This window comes from Oryctolagus cuniculus, chromosome 3 (genome assembly GCF_964237555.1).
Source record: "Oryctolagus cuniculus chromosome 3, mOryCun1.1, whole genome shotgun sequence".
NCBI lineage: Eukaryota > Metazoa > Chordata > Mammalia > Lagomorpha > Leporidae > Oryctolagus > Oryctolagus cuniculus.
The window spans coordinates 90979462-91001660 of record NC_091434.1 but is presented as its reverse complement, the minus strand read 5'-3'; the positions used below and the strand labels follow the sequence as shown (position 1 = coordinate 91001660).

The 22199-nt window shown below is 40.0% G+C and overlaps 1 long non-coding RNA gene across 1 annotated transcript in view; it reads right to left on the bottom strand.

Moving 5' to 3' along the window:
- Positions 1-8747: 8747 nt before the first annotated feature.
- The window catches only part of LOC138849110 (uncharacterized), a 56878-nt gene continuing 43426 nt past the window's right edge, over positions 8748-22199 (bottom strand). Inside the window, exon 2 of the long non-coding RNA XR_011387530.1 lies at positions 8748-9322. This is a non-coding gene — a long non-coding RNA (uncharacterized lncRNA). The remainder of the gene's footprint in view (positions 9323-22199) is intronic.

The following is a 22199-nucleotide window of genomic DNA, read 5'->3' as shown; positions in this document are numbered from 1 at the left end:
AAAGGCAGCAGGAGATGGCCAAGTGTTGGAGCCCCTGCCTCCCACATGGGAGACCTGCAAGAAGCTCCTGGCTCCTGGTTTTGGTTTGGCGCAGCCCTGGCTATTGTGACCATCTAGGAAGTGAACCATCAGATGGATTCTCTCTCTCTCTCTCTCTCTCTCTCCTCTCCTTGGTTCTTTCAAATAAATAAATAAATATTTTTTAAAAATAACTTAGATCTTTCCTTATGGATCCTAATACCCCCTTTATACGAAACACACTCAACCATTCCACAGATTACACATCATAGTCTTATCCTTTATCTATCTTTTTATCTTTTTCTTTGAGTGACTAAACCATCTAGCAGTATGTATTGTCTGGATGCTTCCTTGTGGAAATTTTACCTTTTTTGTTGTTGTTGTTTGTTTGTTTTTTTGACAGGCAGAGTGGACAGTGAGAGAGAGAGACAGAGAGAAAGGTTTTCCTTTTGCCGTTGGTTCACCCTCCAATGGCCACCGCAGCCGGCGCACCGCGCTGATCCGATGGCAGGAGCCAGGTGCTTCTCCTGGTCTCCCATGGGGTGCAGGGCCCAAGCACTTGGGCCATCCTCCACTGCCTTCCAGGGCCATAGCAGAGAGCTGGCCTGGAAGAGGGTAACCGGGACAGAATCCAGCGCCCCGACCAGGACTAGAACCCGGTGTGCCGGCGCCACAAGGCGGAGGATTAGCCTAGTGAGCCGCGGCGCCGGCCCTTACCTTGTTCTTTAGATTATATACTGAAAGTTATTTCCAAGGCTGTATGGATGCAAGTTAAGCACATTTGGAAAAATAATATCACATGGGAGCCGGCGCTGTGACACAGTAGGTTAATCCTCTGCCTGTGGCGCCGGCATCCTATATGGGCGCTGGTTCTAGTCCCGGTTGCTCCTCTTCCAGTCCAGCTCTCTGCTGTGGCCCGGGAGTGCAGTGGAGGATGGCCCAAGTTCTTGGGCCCTGTACCTGCATGGGAGACCGGGAGAAGGCCCCTGACCCCTGGCTTCAGATCAGCGTAGCTCTGGCCGTTGCAGCCATTTGGGGAGTGAACCAATGGAAGGAAGGCCTTTGCCTCTGTCTCTCTCTCACTGTCTGCAACTCTACCTGTCAAATAAATAAATAAAAATATTTTAAAAAAGAAAAGAAAAATAATACCACATATGATGTTATCAATTTCACGTTGCATCACTAAAAAACATGGAATATCTGGTTGTTCTACTATTAATGACACTAAGATTATCCACTGAATTAAGGTGGTGGTGGCTTGAATCCTCTATTTAATATCATTGTTTAATTTTGCAGTCATAAAGTTATCTGTATAGTTTGACTTTGATATTATATGAGGCCATTTCAGAAAATTCATGGAATGGCAGATATTTAGCCTACCAGTTAAGATGCCTGCATCATATTCATTTCACGGTACCCAGGTTCCAAAACCCACCTCTGTCTCCTGATTCCAGCTTCCTGCTAATGCAGCCTCTGTGAGTCAACAGTGGTAGATGGGAGAAGTTAATTTCATTCTTGACTCTTGGCTATGGCCCTGGCCCATCTCCAGCTGTTGCAGGCATTTGAGGAGTGAACTAGTGGATGGGAACTCTTACTGTCTGTTTATCTGTATCTCTCTCCTTTTCTGTCTCTCAGCCTCTCAAAAAAATAAATATTTTTTAAACTCATAGAAAATGGAATTAAAAGATAAACATTTTCATAGAAAAATTTTTGAAATCCATGCATATAAGTAGTTTTTAAAAAGTTCATGAAAATGTGTATTATGAAAACTTGTGCAGTGTATTATGAAAAACCTGTGGATAGATTTCAAAACTTTCTTGCACTGATGAATACAGAAAGTGACAAAATAACCAGAAGTCCTTGCCTTTGTGGAGCTTATCAACTAGTGGGAGAGAGACAATAGGCATAAAAATTAGAAAAATATCTGTGTGTAAATCTTTAAAAGGAAAATAGAGGGGTAGAAGGGGAAGGGGGTGAGGGGAGAGAGGAAGTGGAGAAGGAGGAGGAGAAGAGGAGGAAGAAAAGGAGAAAGAGAGGCCGGCGCCGCAGCTCAATAGGCTAATCCTCCGCCTAGTGGTGCCGACACACTGGGTTCTAGTCCCGGTCGGGGTGCCAGATTCTGTCCCGGTTGCTCCTCTTCCAGGCCAGCTCTCTGCTGTGGCCCGGGAGGGCAGTGGAGGATGGCCCAAGTGCTTGGGTCCTGCACCCCATGGGAGACCAGGAGAAGCACCTGGCTCCTGGCTTTGGATGGGCACAGCGCGCCGGCCATGGCAGCCATTGAAGGGTGAACCAACGGCAAAGGAAGACCTTTCTCTCTGTCTCTCTCACTGTCCACTCTGCCTGAAAAAAAAAAAAAAAAAAAAAAAAGGAGAAAGAGAAGGGAAAGAGGAGAAGGAGGAGGAAGAAGAAGAGAAATGAAAGAGGAAGGAGAGGAAGATGAAGGAAGAAGAAAGAAGGAAGAAGGAAGAAGAAAATAATAATCAGCATGGCATGCTGGTGTAGTGAGTAAAGCTGCAGTCTTGCAGTCTGCAACACGGGCATCCCATGGGGCCCTGGTTTGTGTTCTGGTTGCTCCATTTTCAATCCAGCTTCCTGGAAAATCAGTGGCAGATGGCCCAAGTGTTCAGACTCCTGCCACCCACTGAGGAGAGCTTGAAGAAGCTCCCGGCTTTGATCTGGCCCAGGTGTGGCTATATTGGCCAGTTGGGGAGTGAAACAGCAGGTGGAAGATCTCTCTCTGCCTCTCCCTATGTCTCTAATTCTGACTTTCAAAATAAATCAACAAACCATTGAAAAAGGGGAGGGCAGCAAAGCAAAAGAAGAATCAATGGAATGCAGATATATATCATTATTTTGCCTAAAACCTCCCAGCAGGTGTCCACAGCATTCTACATGAGCAATTATAGCTTCTGTCTGTACCTCTTAGCATTAAACTCATGTTAATATTTGTGAGTATTTTTTTCCTGTTTGGTCCAATATGATCTTACTTGCTTCAAGTCTATAATGCATTCACTGTGAAGATGAAGATGAAAGTGCCTATATTGTGATTCAGGATCTTGAAGTCATTATTTTGATATCAAGATTCTCAACTTCAGCTTCTTTAAACCTCCCTCTGAGGCCTTAATTCCAAGTTGTTATTCATATTCATTGCTTTTCTCTGGGTGTTATCCTTCCTTCATGTGCAGAGCTTCAAAACTCACAGAAGGTCAGTCTCTAATAAGAACCTGAATATAGTAGAATAAGATAGAAAACTTTAGTGGCCATAATAACTGATAAAGACTAATGATGAACTCTAATGATACTCTTTTTCTGGCTGTATCCTCCTTTATTATTCAATAATTATTCAAATATTCAGTAGTTTATGTATTTATATCTGGCCTCACTCTAGAGAGAATACTTTATACTTTGTGTTTCTGTATGGTTGCAAACTGTTGAAATTTTACTTAGTATAGACTAAGTTGATATTCTGTATATAAAGATAATTAAAAATGAATCTTGATGAAGAATGGGTTGGGAGAGGGAGTGGGAGATGGGATGATTGCGAGTGGGAGGGAGGTTATGAGGGGAAAAAGCTGCTATAATCCAAAAGTTGTACTTTTGAAATTTATATTTATTAAATAAAAGTTAAAAAAGAAGTTTTTTCTCAGCCATGGCATTGTTTATGAATATAAAGCCTTTGATTTTTGTTTGTTAATTTTATATGCTGCCACTTTGATAACTCTTTTATGAGTTTCAATAGTCTCTTCATAGAGTCATTTGGATCTCCTGTATATAGAATCATGTTATCTGCAAATAGTGATAGTTTACCTTTCACCTTCCCCATTTGTATCCCTTTAATTTCTTTTTCTTTTCTAATGACTCTAGCTAAAACTTCTAACAATATATTGAATAGCAATAATGAAATCAAGCATCCTTGTCTAGTTCTGGTTCTTAGGGAGATTGCTTCCAAATTTTCCCCAATTCAATAGGATGCTGGTCATGAGTTTGCTTTCTCTGTATCTTATGAAATAAACATGGTTTTTGTACTTCAATTGGTTAATGTGATATATCACATCACGTTATAGATTTGCAGATGTTGAACCATTACTGCATCCCAGGGATATATTCCACTTGGTCCAGGTGAATGATCTTTCTTATTGCTGCTGGATTTAATTGCCTAGTACTTTTTGAGGATTTTTGCATCTATGTTCATCAAAGAAATAGGTCTGTAGTTCTCTTTATCCATTGTATCTTTTTCATGTTTATTAATTTAGGTGATGCTGGCCTCCTAGAAGGGAGTTTGGGGAGATTCCCTACGTTTAATTTTTTTAGGAGTTTGTTAAGAATTTAACTTAGTTCTGCCTTAAATGTCTGGTAAAATTCAACAATGAAACCATTAGTTTCTGAGCTTTTATTTTTTTTAAACATTTGTTTATTTATTTGAAAGTCATAGTTACACAGAGAAAAGGAGAGGCAGAGAGAGGGAGAGGTCTTCCATCCACTGGTTCACTCCCTGATTGGCTGCAATGGCCAGAGCTGCACAGATCCAAAGACAGAAGCCAGGAGCTTCTTCCAGGTCTCCCACATGGGTGCAGGGGCCCAAGGACTTGGGCCATCTTCTACTACTTTCCCAGGCCATAACAGAGAGCTGGATCAGAAGTAGAGCAGCCAGGACTCGAACTGGCATTTGGGCTTTTATTATTGGAAGGATCTTTATTACTGATTCAACTTCTATCTTTATTATTGGTCTGTTTACGTTTTCTGTGTCTTCATGGCTCAATTTTGATAGGTTGTGTGTTCCAGGAATCTATCCAATTTTTCTAGGTTTCCTGATTTGTTGGCATACAGTTTTTTGTGGGAATATATGATGGTTCATTTTATTTCTGTGATATCTGTTGTTATATTTGCTATTTCATCTCTAAGTTTATTTATTTGGGTCTTCTCCCTCCATTTTTTTTGCTTAGTTGGGCCAATGCTGTATTAATTTTGATTATTTTTTCAAAAAACCAGCTCTTTGTTTTGCTGATCATTTGTATTGGGTTTTTTGTTTCAATTTTGGTTATTTCTTCTCTAATTTTATTACTTCTTTTACTAATTTTGGGTTTTGTTTACTGTTGTTGTTCTAGGTTCTTATTGATAACTCATTTATTTGGTGCCCTTCCAAATTCTTGATATAGGCACGAATTACTATAAACTTTCCTCTGAACGCTGCTTTTGCTGTATCCCAAAAATTTTATATCATGTATTTTCATCTTCATTTGTTTCCTGAAATTTCTTTATTTCTCTTTTGATTTCTTCTATATCCAATTGTTCATTCAGGAGCATGTTGTTCAGTTTCCATGTGTTTGCATATGATCTAGAGATTCATGAGTTGTTGATTTCCAGCTTCATTCCACTGTGGTCCAAAAAGATGCATGGTATGATTTCAATTTTTTTGAATTTGCTGAGGATTGCTTTATGGCTCAGCATATGGTCTATCCTGGAGAACACTCCATTCATGGGTGAGAATAATGTATATTCTGCAACCGTAGGATGAAAAGTTCGTAGCTATCCATTAGGTCCACTTGGTCTATAATGTCGAGCATCTCTGTTGTTTCCTTGGTGATTTTCTGTGTGGTTGATCTGTTGATTGTTAAAAGTGGGATAATGAAGTCTCTCATTATTACCTTATTGGAGTCGATGTCTCCATTTAGATCCATTAGCATTTTTATTAAATAGCCAGGTGCCCTGTAATTGGGTGCATATATATTTTTTATAGTCCATATTCTTGTTGACTTTATCCTGTAATTTCACATAGTGCCCTTCATTATCTCTTTTAACAGTCTTTGTGTTAAAGTCTATTTTGTCTCATATTATGGTAGGTACAATAGCTCTTTTTTTGGGTTTTGTTAGCATGAAATATATTTTTCCATCCCTTCACTTTCAGTCTGCAGGTATCTTTATTGGTGAAATGTTTCTTGTAGGCAGCAAATAAATGGGTTTTGTTTTTTAATCTATGCAGCCATTCTGTGTCTTTTAACTGGAAAGTTGAGGCCATTTATATTATGTTAATATTGATAAGTAATGACTTGGTCCTGTGATTTTTTTTCAAGAATATTCCTATTGTTTACTGTTGATTGCTTTTGTACTTTTCCCGGGAGATTTTCTACGTACACATTTTTTCATAATTATGACCATGTTTTGTATTTCTGTGTGTAGCACATCCTTAAATATCTTTTGTAAGGCTGCACAAGTGGTGCAATTTCTGTTTGTTATGGAAGGTCTTTATTTCACTTTCATCATTAATGAGAACTTCTCAGGGTATAGTATTCTGGGTTGATAGTATTTTTTCTCTTACAACTTGGGATATATCTTGCCATTTTCTACTAGGCTATAGGGTTTCTGATGAGAAGACAGCTGTGAGTCTAATTGGAGATCCTTGGAAAGTAATTGGCTTTCCTTTCATGCACATTTTAGAATCTTTTCTTCATGTTTTACTGTGGAAAATTTGACTACAACATGTCATAGTGAAGATCTTTTCTGGTCTGTTAGGAGTTCTATGTGCTTACGGTTCTTGGACATCCCTTTCTTTCTCCAATTTGGGGATATTTTATATAATTATTTAAATAAAAATGCCTTTTTAATCTATTCTCTCATTTCATGACTACAGGAATTTCTAAGACCCATATGTTGGGTCATTTGATAGTATCCTGCCCCAACATTGTTTTCTTTTCTTTTCTTTTCTTTTTTTTCTTTTTTTTTTTTTTTTTTTTTTTGACAGGCATAGTGGACAGTGAGAGAGAGAGAGACAGAGAGAAAGGTCTTCCTTTGCTGTTGGTTCACTCTCCAATGGCTGCCGCTGCCGACGCACTGCGGCCGGCGCGCCGTGCTGATCCGATCGCAGGAGCCAGGTGCTTCTCCTGGTCTCCCATGGGGTGCAGGGCCCAAGTACTTGGGCCATCATCCACTGCACTCCTGGGCCACAGCAGAGAGCTGGCCTGGAAGAGGGTAACCGGGACAGAATCCGGCGCCCCGACTGGGACTAGAACCCAGTGTGCTAGCGCCGCTAGGCAGAGGATTAGCCTAGTGAGCCGCGGCGCTGGCCCCTGCCCCAACATTGTTTTCTAATGTCTTCTTTTTCTTCTTCTTCTTTTTTTTTTTTTACTTGTCTATAAAGTTTCCAGTGATTTTTCTTGTAACTCAGATATTCTTCCTTCTGCCTCACTGAGTCTGTTTTTAAGGTTTTCCAATGCATTTTATTTGGTTTATGTAAATACTCATTTCTAATATTTCATTTTGATTTCTCTTTAAAATCTTAATTTCATGGAAAAAATTTTCATTCATGTATGTCTCTCTTTAATTAGTGTATTTGCTTCTGATTACTTCTAAGTAAGTCTATGATCAATTTTTTCAATTCCATTTCCTGCATTTCTTCAATCTTTTTTTTAACTTTTTAAGATTTATTTATTTATTTGAAAGGCAGACTTACAGAAAGGCAGAGGCAGAGAGAAAGAGAGATAGAGAGAAGTCTTCCATCTGCCAGTATACTCTCCAAATGGCTGTAATGGCCAGAGCTGAGCTGATACAAAGCCAGGAGTCAAGAGCCTCCCCTGGGTCTCTCACATGGGTGCAGGGGCCCAAGCACTCGAGCCATCTTCTACTGCTTTCCCAGGCCATAGCATAGAGCTGGATCAGAAGTGAACTAGCTGGGACTCAAACCAGTGCCCATATGCAATTTTCACATTCTAGGATGAAAGTGTTGTTGTGTTCCTTTGGGGACATCATGCTGTCTACTTTATACTTATTTTTTTGAATATCTGCATTTATTTATAGGCATTTGTGGAGATAGTTGTTGGGTTTTTCCCCCAGATGGCTTTTATCTTTGTACTATGCCTGAGGTAAAAATATTGGTTTAGATCAAAGATTGGCCTTTGATCACCTCTACAGGGGCAGCAATGGCTCAGCAGGTAGGTGAGGTAACAGTAGAGATGCAAGCAGAATTCATGAAAGCCAAGATGGACAAAAACAGACAGAGCCACTAACCTTAAAGAGAGAAAAAGAGGTGAGAAGGGAGAGAGAGAGAAATTCAGTCACCTGTGTAACATGGGCTGTGCCTAACCAGTTTCCCAGGAGCACTGTCACATGGTGTTTAGGACCACTTGACTGCATGACATAGACTATGAACTCTCTCTACCCAAGGATCTAGGGGAGCCACAGTCCCTAGAGGAGGAGAAGCTCATGTGCACAAGGAAATCACTGATGTCCCTAAACTACTGAGGCATCTGAGAGTATCTGTCTAGAGTTTCATTCCTCTCCACTAGCAGCCTAGTATGGTGTCTTCACTCAATATCTGGCACCCAAGGTGAGAGACTTAGGGTCCTGTTAGATAAAAGAAAAAGAAGAAAAAAAGGAAAAGATAGTGCTCAGTGGTAGATGGATAGACTCATCATAAGAAGAATGCACTGAGGTGCACATCTCTTGATTTGTTCTAGAGTTGGTTCCACACCAGACAGTGACCACCGCTGGGTACTCAGATTCTTGACTCTGCCTCAAGAAAGAATTCATGAGCAAGGAGAAAAGTGAATAGCAATCATCAAGTTTTTACTGAGAAAGCAAAAGTACACACTCAACAGAATGTAGACTCACTCAGAGGGGAGTGGGCCAATACTTGGCTTTTAACACATCTGGAGACATTGTAGCATTTCAGCCACAACTATCAGGAGACAGGCACAAGATTTTGAAGTGTTGCTTCTCATGATTCATGGTCAATCAATATTGCAAGCATTTTTTATTTTTGGAACAGGCACAATGACTATGCTTAGTTAATGAGCACTGAGGATGAAACATAAGAATATGACCAAGAAATCCCACTAGCAAGGAATGAAATCATATTCCACCCTTAAATATCTTTAACCACAGGAAAAATCAGCAGAAACTAATTGATCTAATTGATAAACGAGAAACATTTACAGGCTAGTTCATTAGGAGTTTACCATTTTCATCAGGATACAGTACAGATCTTTCTCTCTAATATACAACTATTTTTGAATGGCAAAAAAAAAGACAGATGGAAAATATACCAGTTGATTTTCTTCTAGGAGTTATAGAAAGCACCTGCTGCATGGCACAGACAGCACTTCTACCATTACCATGTGCCCACTGAGACACCAGTCTTCTCTTTTCCTACATCACACAGTATGTTTTCATCAATCGAGGTTGCTGCAACAAAGTGCCACATGGTATTTATAAACAACAGAATTTCTCACAGTTCTAAAGGTTGAAAGATCCAACATGTTCTGGTGAGGGCCCTCTTCCAATCTGCAGATGGCCAACTTCTTTTTAGAACCTGGCATGGTAAAAAGAGGACAAGTGAATTCTCTGGAGTCCTATAAAAGCACATACTATTCCCAGGCATGAAGGCACTTTTTCATATCACCATTCAACATACAACTTTGGAAAGGACACAAACATTCTGTCTTTTCATAGTGTTAAGGTGAGCAACTGAGAAGCATCATAATAATTGCTATAACAACTATTTAGTTAATACCAAAATGAGAGACCCTAAAAACCATTTTGAAACACATCATTCTTCTTTTGATAAATGCCCACTGTTATCTGATGGGCCCTAAACAAAATAAGTTAACTCATTCAGTTGCCTAAGCACACATTTGTTTCAACCAGATATACAATCGTTTTGTCTTGAAATGTGCACAAAGATAATGTCCTATGAACTCTTTAAGGAATTGTCATAATTATTTGGTTCTGTTTAGTCTTAAGAGATGCAGTATTTGGTTGCATCTGCTTTTATTTTACTTTAATTTAGTATTTTTTTAAAGATTTTATTTATTTATTGGACAGGTAGAGTTACAGACAGTGAGAGAGAGAGACAGAGAGAAAGGTCTTCTCTCTGTTGTTTCATTCTCCAAATGGCCGCAACAGCTGGAGCTGCGCCGATCCGAAGCCAGGAGCCAGGTGCCTCTTCCTGGTCTCCCATGCAAGTACAGGAGCCCAAGTACTTGGGCCTTCTTGTACTGCTATCCCAGCCCACGGCAAAGAGCTGGATCAGAAGAGGAGCAACCGGGATCAGAACCGGCGCCCATATGGGATGCCGGCACCACAGGCGAAGGATTAACCTAGTGTGCCATAGCACCGGCCCCTTAATTTAGTTTTAATTAATTTATTTTAGAGGGAAGGATGGGCATTTGGCACAGTAGTTAATTCACTTCTTGTGACACCCACATCCATATTAGAGTGTCTGGTTCAGGTCCCGACTATTCTGCTTCCCATCCAGAGTCCTGCTAATGTGCACCCTGAGAGACAGAAGGTTATGGGTCCCTCGCATCCATGTGAAGACCCCAAATGATTTCTGGGATCCTGGCTTTGACCTGGCCTAGCCCTAGCTCATAAGGGCATTTGGAGAATGAACCAATAGATGGGAGTTTGCTCTATGCCTCTCTGCCTTTAAAATAAAATGAAAATAAATAATTTTTAAGAGTCTATTTGATAGAATGATCCAATATGGGAAGTGAGATACACAGCAGACCCATAGAATGGCAGATGTCCTAAACAGCACTCTGGCCTCAGAATTAACCCTTAAGGCATTCGGATCTGGCTGAAAAGCCCATGAGAGTTTTTCAGGAATGGAAAGCCAAGACACTCTGGGAAAAAAAAAAAAAAAAAAAAAAAAAAAAAAAAAAACACCTAAATGAAAGATCTCTGCGAGTGAGATCCCAGTGGAAAGAACGAGCCATCAAAAAAGGAGGTATCTTTCTCTGAAGGGAGGAGAGAACTTCCACTTTGACTATGACCTTGTCTAAATAAGATCGAAGTTGGCAAACTCTAAAGGCTTCCATAGCCTTGGCAACTCATGACAAGAGCCTAGGATGATTACTCATGCCATAAACAAGAGTGTCAATTTGTTAAGTAACAACAGGAGTCAGTGTGTGCTTACTCCCCATGTAGGATCTCTGTCCTTAATGTGTTGTACAATGTGAATTAATGCTGTAACTAGTACTGAAGCAGTACTTTACACTTTGTGTTTCAGTGTAGGTGCAAACGGTTGAAATCTTTACTTAATTTATACTAAATTGTCTTCTGTATATAAAGATAATTGAAAATGAATCTTGATGAGAATGCAATGAGAGAGGGAGCAGGAGATGGGAGGGTTGTAGGTGGGAGGGAAGTTATGGGGAGAGGAAAGCCATTGTAATCCATCAACTGTACTTTGGAAATTTATATATATTAAATAAAAGTTTTTTAAAAATAGTCTATTTGAGAGCCAAAGAAAGCAAAAGAATAGACAGCTCCCATCAGCTGCTTGACTTTACAGATGCCTGCAGTGGCTGAGTCTCCTCTGTGGATAGCAAGAACCCAATTAATTGAGCCATCACCTCTGCCTCCCAGAGTCTGCATTAGTAGGAAGATGAAGTCAGGATCTAGAATCAGAAATCAAACCCAGACACTCTCATGTGCAACATGGGCCTCTTAACCTTAGGCTAAACACCTACTCCAGTGCCCGCTTAGGAAAAAAAAAAAAAAGTAGACCACCTATATTGCAATGCGATGCTGTGAGGAAATAGTGAGAACTGATTTGTTCATGTGTATATAAACTAGAACTGTTCAAAAATTATGTTCTGTAGATTTTTCCCAAAACCTTCAGTTAGGCATGTTTTCATATGAGGCTCCTAATTTTCTAAATGAGCTGATGATTGTCTCTTCCACCACAGATCTGGCACAGCTAACTGGTAGAGGATAAAGATTTACACAGTAACAGAAAAATTATACTGTGAAGCCTTGCTCCTTATCAGGGCAAATAACCTTGAATTCTTTATTCTTTAGTAAAGAGGGAAGAATAGAAAATACTTCTGCTCCTGAAGCTATTCAAAAATATTTACTGGATTAAGCTTGATAAATGAATTACATAATTGGATGGTGTCATTTTGGTTTCCTTGTTAAATTGTCTTTTTCTGAATGTACTTTAAGTCTCTCATCAGCATACTTTCAGGGCAATTATGAAAAATAATCCTATCAAACTCAGGATTATATTTACTCTAAGGATGCCATCAAATACATTGTTTCTTATATGACCCAGTGACCTCTTTAAGAGGGCCCTTATGATAAATGTCTAGTAGACCTTAGTGCCAAGGAGAACTGTGTTTCTCCCCAGGCAATTGGACTCATTTGTGTTTTATGGGCACAGTGAATCAGGACCCACTAATGCTCCTGTCTATCTTGGCTTCTAGAAAGCTCACAGTCAAAATGGTGGCTTACCAGCTCATATTCACTTCTCTAAGTAATTTTTTCTTAATCCAAAATAAAAAAAATAATTGTTGAAGAAAAACTGAAAGTCCTGATAAGAAAAAAGTACCCAAAGATTATTTTAAATTTACTCTCTCTGCTTCAAGATGATTGCTGTTGTTTCTGTTAATTTCTTACAGTTTTACTTCTATAAATACAGCCTTTTATTTTTTTACAAAAATGCAATGTTATTACACACCACTGTGTGCCTTTTATTTGATAATATACCATGAGCAACATTTACTCTTTACAAACTGTTCTTCTGCAACATTTTCAACGACTTCAAAATAGACACTCCAGAGATGTACCAGTGTCTATTCACCTCATAGTTGCTGGACTTATTTCAACAGACATTGATGTGGTAACCACCAGCCTGTCAAAATTTCTTCTCTGAGCCTGGCCTCACAAGGATGGGTCCCAGTGTTCATAAATCTGCTCAGTGCTTCCGGGAAAAATTATGTAAGCTATAGAAAACGTTTGATGCAACTTTGGTCATTTTACTCTTTCTCTTGGAAATTTCACAAAGAAAAAGAAGATACAGAAACTGTTGGGCTTGCCTTATTGACGGAAGATCCCTGCCTAGGTAAGAATATTTAAAATTCCCTGCTACTGAAATCCTCAAAGTGGCCAGGATTCTCCCCTCTGAGACACAGCTTTCATCAGTATCAGCCTGGGTTAACCTGGCATATTAAAAATGACTGAGAGAGTAATAAAATAACACTTAATGGATATTTACAGTGAAACAAGCAATGGCCCCTAAGTAGCTAAAATTGGTGGTCTTAGAGTAGTTAGTAGAAAAGTCCATGCTCTTCATTATCACACTGGAGTGGCCACTATCCCTCAGAAAGACATAGAAACCTCACCTGAACACGCCCCCAAATAAGCCATGTTAGAGTCACCACCCACACGGGCAGTGTGATTGATTATGCTGGTGCACGCTTTGCCATGATCTCAGAGATCACAAGCTGGACACAGGATAGCTGCTCAACGGATTCGGCTGACAGCCACTCGTAGAACATCCACCTGGGAAAGGAAAGCCCATCCTTCTCTGCCACACCAATGTATTCTCACACGTGTTGTGCCTCAAAGGGGGTCAGCTGTGGCATCCTTCAGTATGCTTGCCCTTGCGGATCCAGGAAGGAGCATGATTCAGACCTCATGGTTGGGATTTTAAAAAAATCATCATATTAGAAGATTCATTCAGGCCTCACTGGCCAACAAGCACTGGGCAGAGAGTCAAAGAGCCATCAGCCTGCCAAGGAGCAAGAAATAGATTGTGCTATACAATTATAAATGCTCTATTAATAGGCCTAAAGCATATTTGTTGAGTTGACAGAAAATAAGATATGAGATTGTTGTTTTAACTTGAATAACTTGTACTAGAGTATAATTATTTTAATTATTAAGGACTTTTGAAGAGAATGCATCTCCAGTAGCCAATTTGACATTCCTGAAAAGAAACCATAAAGAGATAAGGTAGATTGTGGTAAGAATTTCTCTACTAATGATTTCAGGTTATTATGATAGAACACTGCCTTGATTATTTAAAAAAAAAAAAGCATCCCACTAAAAGAAAACCAATATGTGATGTTTTAAAGAAAATATTTATTAATTTACTTGAGAGGCAAAGTTACAGAAATAGAGGGAGACATACACATACACACACACACACACAAACACACACATACTGAGGGGGATGAGGGAGGGAGGAAGGGAGGGAGAGAGGGAGGGAGGGAGATTTTCCATCCACTGATTCACTCCCTGAATGGCTGCAACAGCAGGACCAGACCAGGCCAAAGCCAGGAGCCTGGAACCTCTTCCAGGTCTCCCATCTAGGTGGAAGGGCCTAAACATTTGATTCATCATCTGCTGCTTCCCCAGGTGCATTACTAGGCAGCTGAATTAGAAGTAAAGCAGCTGTGATTTGAACTTGATGGGATGCCAGTATCACAGGTGGCTGCTTTACCCACTATGCCACAATGCCAAGACCCTCCAGTACATGATTTTTCCCAGCCTTCCCCAGTTTTAGAGTCTCTACAGCCCCTCAAATTCCTTCAAAATAGTTCTAGGTATTCCCAAAGAATGATCTTGCTTCACCACAGCATCAGCCATTTCCTGTTCTCTTTCACAGCTTGCCAAAGCCATTGCCTCATTGTCAACAGTCCTGGTGATGTCCAATGATACTACCACTGCTGCTGCAGAACAAAAGGTGCTAATCCCCAGCAGGTCTATGCAGAGGCCTCCAGTACCTACTCATCCATCATCAACAGCCCTGAGAACACCACTTCGTGCTTCTGTAGGAGCTGCCAGTGTCAGAACAGCCTTTAGAGAGCACAGGGACAGATCCCGTTACTTCTCACACAGCAACCACATCAGGCAGAGAATAACTAAAGTGGACTGCAAAGCCACTTTCCTTTTCTCCACGGGCTCATCATCTTTTAACCAATTTTGTCCACCCATTTATTTTCCTTCAGTCTGTAGTCTGTCATGGAGACCACCATGGTCACTCACGTAAATAGCCCTTCTTCCAGACATTCCAGACATGTCCGAATACATGGGTAAAAACTGATTAGCTCGGACTGGGATTCCTTCTGTTGTTATCTTTGTCATCATTACTGTTATCCCATTATCATCGTTATGTAGATAATGCTGCTGCTGATGATGATGATGCTCATGATGAACCAGAGGCTGTTAGTGCCATTTGCTATGCATCAGAACACTTTGGGGAAATTGAATGCACTCATCATCTCCACTTCATTTTTCTAATCTACAATTCCCCAATATTTATTAAACTTAGCACAGTGGCTTTCTTCTTTGAATAAACAAAATTTATGTTATATACCACAGGAAAAAATATATGTGATAAACCTAGCACTGAATTTTTCTTCCTGCATATGCATGTAGTTGATGTTGCAGATAAGAACAGTAAGACAGGGGCTGGTGCTGTGGCGTAGTGGGTTAAGCCGCCGACTTCAGTGTCCACATCCCATATTGGCACCAGTTCGAGTCCTGAGTGCTCCACTTCCAATCCAGCTCTCTGCTATGGCCAGGGAAAGCAGTAGAAGATGGCCCAAGTCCTTGGGCCCCTGTGCCCATGTGTGAGAGACCCAGCAGAAGCTCCTGGCCCCTGGCTTTGGATCGGCACAGCTCTGATCATTGTGGCCAAGTGGGGAGTGAACCAAAAGATAGAAGACCTCTATATCTCTGCCTCTCCTTCTCTCTCTGTGTAACTCTGACTTTCAAGTAAATAAATAAATCATAAAAAAGAATAGTAAGACAAAGAAAGGAGTTTCAAAATGGCCTAGAAGGAATGGTTTCCAATCATGCTTCAGTTTTTAATTCTCTGGGAACCTTTGGAAATGACCCAAAACAAATCCCTAGATTCAGGTTCCCTACTAGTAGAATGACAGTAGTGCAGGTTGTTTTCAGGAGCATTTCATGGGTATTCAATTCCAAAAACAATGTGAATGCTTAACAAATAATGATTTTTTCATTTCTGAGCTCTCATTATTAACCACACATTATATAAATTTTGTGAGTAATGTGACTGGTAGATGAATACCTTAAACAAGGGACAGATAGTTATTTTTGTTACAGAGAAAGCTCAAAAAGTCTTGTCACCAATAGGTTACTGAAAAAGAAAATGAGAAGTCATGGCAGTGAGCAAAGTGATTTTTTCCTCAGTATCCGGATATCTATCTGTTTTTGTTTGTTTCTCACCACAACCACAGTCATCCTGATTCTGTAACTACAGAGCCATAACTAGAGCAACAAGAATAGTAGAAACAAGTGGGAGAAGTGAATGAATACAGGACAGTCACTTCTTTGACTGGCTTTTTGCACCTCTACGCTGCTTTCCCCAGACTCACTCTACGCTCACTGATGCCTGTGATGTCACTGAAAAGATTCTTCCCATAGCAGTAATTACCATGGTGAAATATTTTAGATACTTTTAAAAAGAGTTTGGGAAATTTGAGATTTGTATAAGACAACTTGTTATTTTTTATTTTAAAAAATCTACATACAAACAAGAAGTTGTTAGGCACTATGGGGCTGCAGAAATTAAAAAGCTGAATGAGAAAACATGCAACACTCAAAGTGCTAGTATCTTAGAATGTATCAGACAATGGAATTGACAATACTCCCCTCTTAGGTGTGGTTTCCATTTCCACAGTCCCAGTTACCTGCAGTCAGCCTAGGTCTGAAAGTATTATTATAGGGCAATTAGTAGATTTTGAGAGAGAGACCACATTCACATAACTTTTACTAGAGTATATTGTTATAGCTGTTCCATGTTATATGTAATTATTATTATTACTAACCTCTTACTGTGTCTAATTAATAAATCAGGGAAAATAGCAATCAAAAGCACTTCAAAAAGTTCATGGAAATTAGAATTAAAACATAAGCCTCTTTTGATGAAAAAAAAATTTAAATCTATGCAAAGTTTTATAATAAAACTCATTTTCCATGGGCTTTTTGAAAGTGTCTCTTACACAGGGCTTGGTTTGATGTGCAGTTTCAGGCATCCACTGGGGGTCTTCAAGGATATACCCTTGTTGATAAGGGTACACAACTGTACACGTCTATAATATGTTGTATATGTGTGTGCCTATGTGTCCACAGCTGCATACTAAATTATCCCAAAACTTAGTAGCCTAAAACAACAAATATTATTATTTCAGAGTTTTTGTGTTTCAAAGAATTTAGGAATGACTTAGCCAAGTGGTTGTGATCCAGGATCTCTCATGAGGTTGGAGCTGGGATGTGAATTGGGACTGAAGTCCTCCGAAGGCTTGACCAGGGCAGCAACATCTGCTTCTGTGATAGTGCACTCATATGGCTGACAGTGGCAAGCTGTGATTTCTCGCCACATAGGCCTCTATGCGTGGCTTCTTTCCCATCCTCACAACCTGGCAGTTGCTCTCCAAGGGCACATGAACTGAGAGAAAGGAAAGGTGGAAGGGTGGACAATGCTGTGCCTTTTATGTCCAACCTGGAAGGTGCACATTGCAATTTCCTAAACATCCTGTTGGTACCACAAGGAAATCCTATTGAATGGGAAATGGAACTACTTGCAGGCATGGAGGCAAGTATTGTTGGGGCCATCAGTTGGCTACCACATTATATAAAGTTTCCTTAGGCCTCACTCACCTGCAGTTCAAAGTCACACTGATATTTTGAAATTCACTAGTTTTACCCCAGTTACTGACTAAATATTCCAAGATCCTAAAATCTCCTTTATTCCTAGCATTTGTGGAAGTTACTAAGGAATCTGCTGTATTGCCACGTGGCATCATTCATCTGCTCAAAGCTATTGCTATGTCAGGAATTTCCAGTGAAGAAATGGAGACCTGGGTGCCAAATCAGGTAGTGTTTGCTTCAGAAGGGAGGCATCACCTCTCCACATTTCTCTCTGGTACCTAGGCCTTCCCTATGGAATCATACTCATCACTCTAGAGTCATTCCTCCTTCTGCCTGCATTCTATCCCACAAGGCCCTTCAACCCTTACACACATGGGCCAACTCATCAGCTCACCAGTCAGGCAGCCATGTTTGTACTATTCTTAAACTAAGCATGGTTACCTTTCTTTCCCATTTAGAGCTGTTATAGGAAGAAAATGGAAAGTTAGAAGACTCAGAATGACAATCACTTTAAGTAATACTCTGACCTCAGAATCAGCCCTTAAGTCTCCTTGGTCTGGCTGAAAAGCCTATGAGAGCATCTCAGGCATGGAAAACCGAGACAATGTGGCAAAAAATGTTCTACATGAAGTGAATGATACTCCAGCAGAAAGAAGTGGCCATCAAGAAAAGGATGTACTTTTCTATGAAGGGAGGAGAGAACTTCCACTTTGTTTATGGCCTTGTCCAAATACCGACAGAATTTGTGGATTCGGAAGGCTTCCACAGCTTAGGCAGCTCATATGAAGAGCCTTGGGTGATCACTGTCGCCATACATAAGAGTTATTAAATATAATATTTAATCCTGTTGTTATTTTAATAACAGGAGTCACTGTGCACTAACTCCCCATGCAGGACCTCTGTCCTCAATGAGTTGTAGTATGAAAGTTAACTGTGTTACTTGTCCTCAAACAGTTTAGTGTGTGTGTGTATGTGTGTGCAAATTATTGAAATCTTTATTTAGTATAGAGTTGGTCTTCTGTGCCCAAAGTTAATTGAAAATGCATCTTAATGGATAATGGGACTGGCAAGGGGAGAGGGAGGAGAAGGAGGGGTAGGAGTGTGGGTAGAAGGGTGGGTATAATGGGAAGAATAACTATATTCCTAAAGTTGTACTTTTAAAATTTGTATTCCTTAAAAAATAAATTAAAAAAATAAATTTAAAAATGCCATAAGAAATGGCATCATTTTGATACATTTGCTGAGGTACAGCCCTAAATGGTATTTTTCTACCAGCTAAATTTCCATTACTGCGACTCTTGCAATGGGGTCAAATGGAGTCTGGAGCCCAGCCCATCAGTCACTGTGGTATTAACCTGTAGTGATAAACCCTGCAGCAACACACGGGTGGATGAACACTCAGGTCAACAGCCACTTTAGTTTAATGACTACAGAAAAACTGCACAGAAGCTTGCTCTGCACATTCCCATCAAAGTGGGAAAAGCAAACTTTAAGGTTCCTATACATTTATTTTTTATTCTCTTCCCTCCATTATGGATATATAGTCATCTACTTAGTTATTCTTCAATACAGCCTGAATTTGAGCAGAAAGCAGGAGTGCACACCATGACAGGTTACACTGTCACAGGCGCCATTAACAGAAAGAGTTCCACACTCATCCTTCTATCCTTGATTGAAAGCTCATTCCCTAAGTCAAAATTTCTGTCACCATGGAAGCCAAAAAACAGCAACAATACAAGTAAAATCACTCAAGATACTCATTTATAAACAAAAGAGTACATTGTATAGGAAACATCCAAAGCAGACAATTACAAGTGAGGCCGATTTCCATCTAATTTTTAAAGTTCCATATGGTTGAAATTCTTGTTGATAGGACTAGTTAAGGATATCAATTTATGCATTCAGAATTGGAAATTATGACAATTCAGCATTCTCACAGAAGTTTAGCTTTGCCTGACAAGGCTTTCTTCATAATGATAATAAAGGTTAATTACATCTAACCTCAAAATAGTAAAATGATAAGTAATGTGTATGTCAATTAACTCAATTAGGCCATTCCATAATACATGTGTATTTTAAAATAATATGTGATAACAAACAAATACATTTTTGTCAATTTGAAGATAAATATGTTCTTTAAAAAACTGTTTTTAAGATTTATTTATTTATTTGAAATTCAGAGTCATAGACAGAAAGGGAGAAAGAAAAACAGAGACAGAATTTTTCCATCCATGGTTCAATCCCCAAATGGTTTCAATGGCCAGCACTGGTTCAGGCCATAGCAAGGAGCCAGGAACTTCATCCAGACCTCCCATGTGGACGGCAAGCAACTAAGTACTTGAGCCATCTCTGCTGCTTTCCTGTGCACGTTAGCAGAGAGCAGGATCAGAAGTGCAGCAGCCAGGTCACAAACTAGTGCTCACGTAGGATGCTGGTGTACAGGCAGCAGCTTTAATCCACTGCACCATAATACTAGCCCCTAAAAACATTTCTTTAAAGATTAATATTAACCTTAAGACTTAGAAATGTGTCAGTAAAATAAAGAGTCTGACTATCACAGTAAATATTATGTTTGCTAAGAGTGGACATGGGGTGTATTAGTTTTCCCTTGTTGTAGTAAAAAAAAAAAAAAAAAAAAAGCATACAAACACTGAGGCCGGTGCTGTGGCATAGCAGGTAATAGCAGATAAATCTAACTCCTACAGTGCCAGCAATCCCATATGGGCATCGGTTCAAGTCCACTTCCAATTCAGCTCTCTGCTATGGCCCGGGAAAGCATTAGAAGATGGCCCAAGTCCTTGTGCCCCAGGACCCAAGTGGGAGACCCAGAAGAAGCTCCTGGCTCCTGGCTTCAGATCAGCACAGCTCCGGCCATTGCAGCCATCTAGGAAGTGAACCAGCAGATGGAAGACCTCTCTCTATGTTTCTGCCTCTGCCTCTCTGTAACTCTGCCTCTCAAATTAATATATAAATCTTTGATAGGTGACAACTAACTGAGCACCAAAAAGGAAACCTGTTAAAGTGAAATGAACACTATGAGAAACGATGACTTGATCAACCCTCACCCTGACTGTTGATGAGCAACTTAATATGTTATCCCTCTTAGTATTTTTTTTGTTTGTTCTACTTAATACTTTTGGTTGCATACTGTAATCAATACACAATTCTTCTTAAGTGCTGAAACTTAACTGAAAAGTGATCGCTGTTAAATATAAGAGTGGGAATAAGAGAGGGAAGAGATGTGCAATTCGGGACATGCTCAAGCTGACTTACCTCAAACGGTAGAGTTAGAAACATACCAGGGGATTCCAATTCAATCCCAACAAGGTGGCAATTACCAATACCATCTCACTAGTCCCAGTGATCAATTTCTGTTCACAATTGATCATAATGATAGGACTAAGAACCAAAGGGATCACATAAACAAGAATAGTGTCTGCAAATACTAGCTGAGAGAATCAAAAAGGGAGAGAATGATCCAACATGGGAAGTGAGATACACAGCAGACCCATAGAATGGCAGATGTCCTAAACAGCACTCTGGCCTCAGAATCAGCCCTAAAGGCATGCGGATCCAGCTGAAAAGCCCATGAGAGTATTTCAGGCATGGAAAGCCAAGACACTCTGGGGAAAAAAAAAAAAAAAACTAAATGAAAGATCTCCGCGAGTGAGGTCCCAGTGGAAAGAACGGGTCATCAAAGAAGGAGGTACCTTTCTCTGAAGGGAGGAGAGAACTTCCACTTTGACCATGGCCTTGTCTAAATATGATCAGAATCGGTGAACTCAAAAGGCTTCCATAGCCTTGGCAGCTCATGACAAGAGCCTAGGGTGATTACTGAGGCCATAAACAAGAGTGTCAATTTGTTAAGTTAACAACAGGAGTCACTGTGCACTTACTCCTCATGTAGGATCTTTGTCCTTAGTGTGCTGTACATTGAGATTTAATGCTATAACTAGTACTCAAACAGTATTTTTCACTTTATGTTTCTGTGTGGGAGCAAACTGTTGAAATCTTTACTTAATGTATGCTAAACTGATCTTCTGTATATAAAAATAATTGAAAATGAATCTTGATGTTAATGGAAGGGGAGAGGGAGTGGGAAAGGGGAGGGTTGCGGGTTGGAGGGACATTATGGGGGGGAAGCCATTGTAATCCATAAGCTGTACTTTGGAAATTTATATTCATTAAATAAAAGTTAAAAAAATAAAAAAAACACACACACACAAATTTAGCACCCTAAAACAATACCCATTTATTGCATCACATTTCTGTAGATCTTAAGTCAAATCCCAGCAAGGCACATCTGGTTCCTATTTGCTATGTCACACAGCTGAAAATAAAGCACTGGGTAGGTATGTTCCTTTCCAGAAACTGGGAATGAACCTACTTCCAAGTTTATTCAAAATGGTGCCTGGACGCAATTTTTCACAGCGGTAAGGCTGAGGCTCCCCTTCATTTGCGGGGTTGATAAGCAGGACTGGTGTTAGCTGTTAAGAGATCTCTCTCTGGTCCTCCTTATACATGAACTTCAGCATCTTCAAACTAGCAACAACAAACCTGTTCCTTCTTACATTTGGACTCTCTCTGGCTTTGTCTTGTGCCCCATGTTGGGAGGCAGCTCTGCTCTTCAGGATTCATGTGATGGCTCACCTGGGAAACCTGGATTAATCTTCCCCTCTAACAGTCAGCTGATTGAGAGCTTTAATCACACCTGTAAAATCTCTTCTGCTATTTGGAGCAATATATTCACTGTTGTGACACCATAGGGGGAAGGGTCTAGA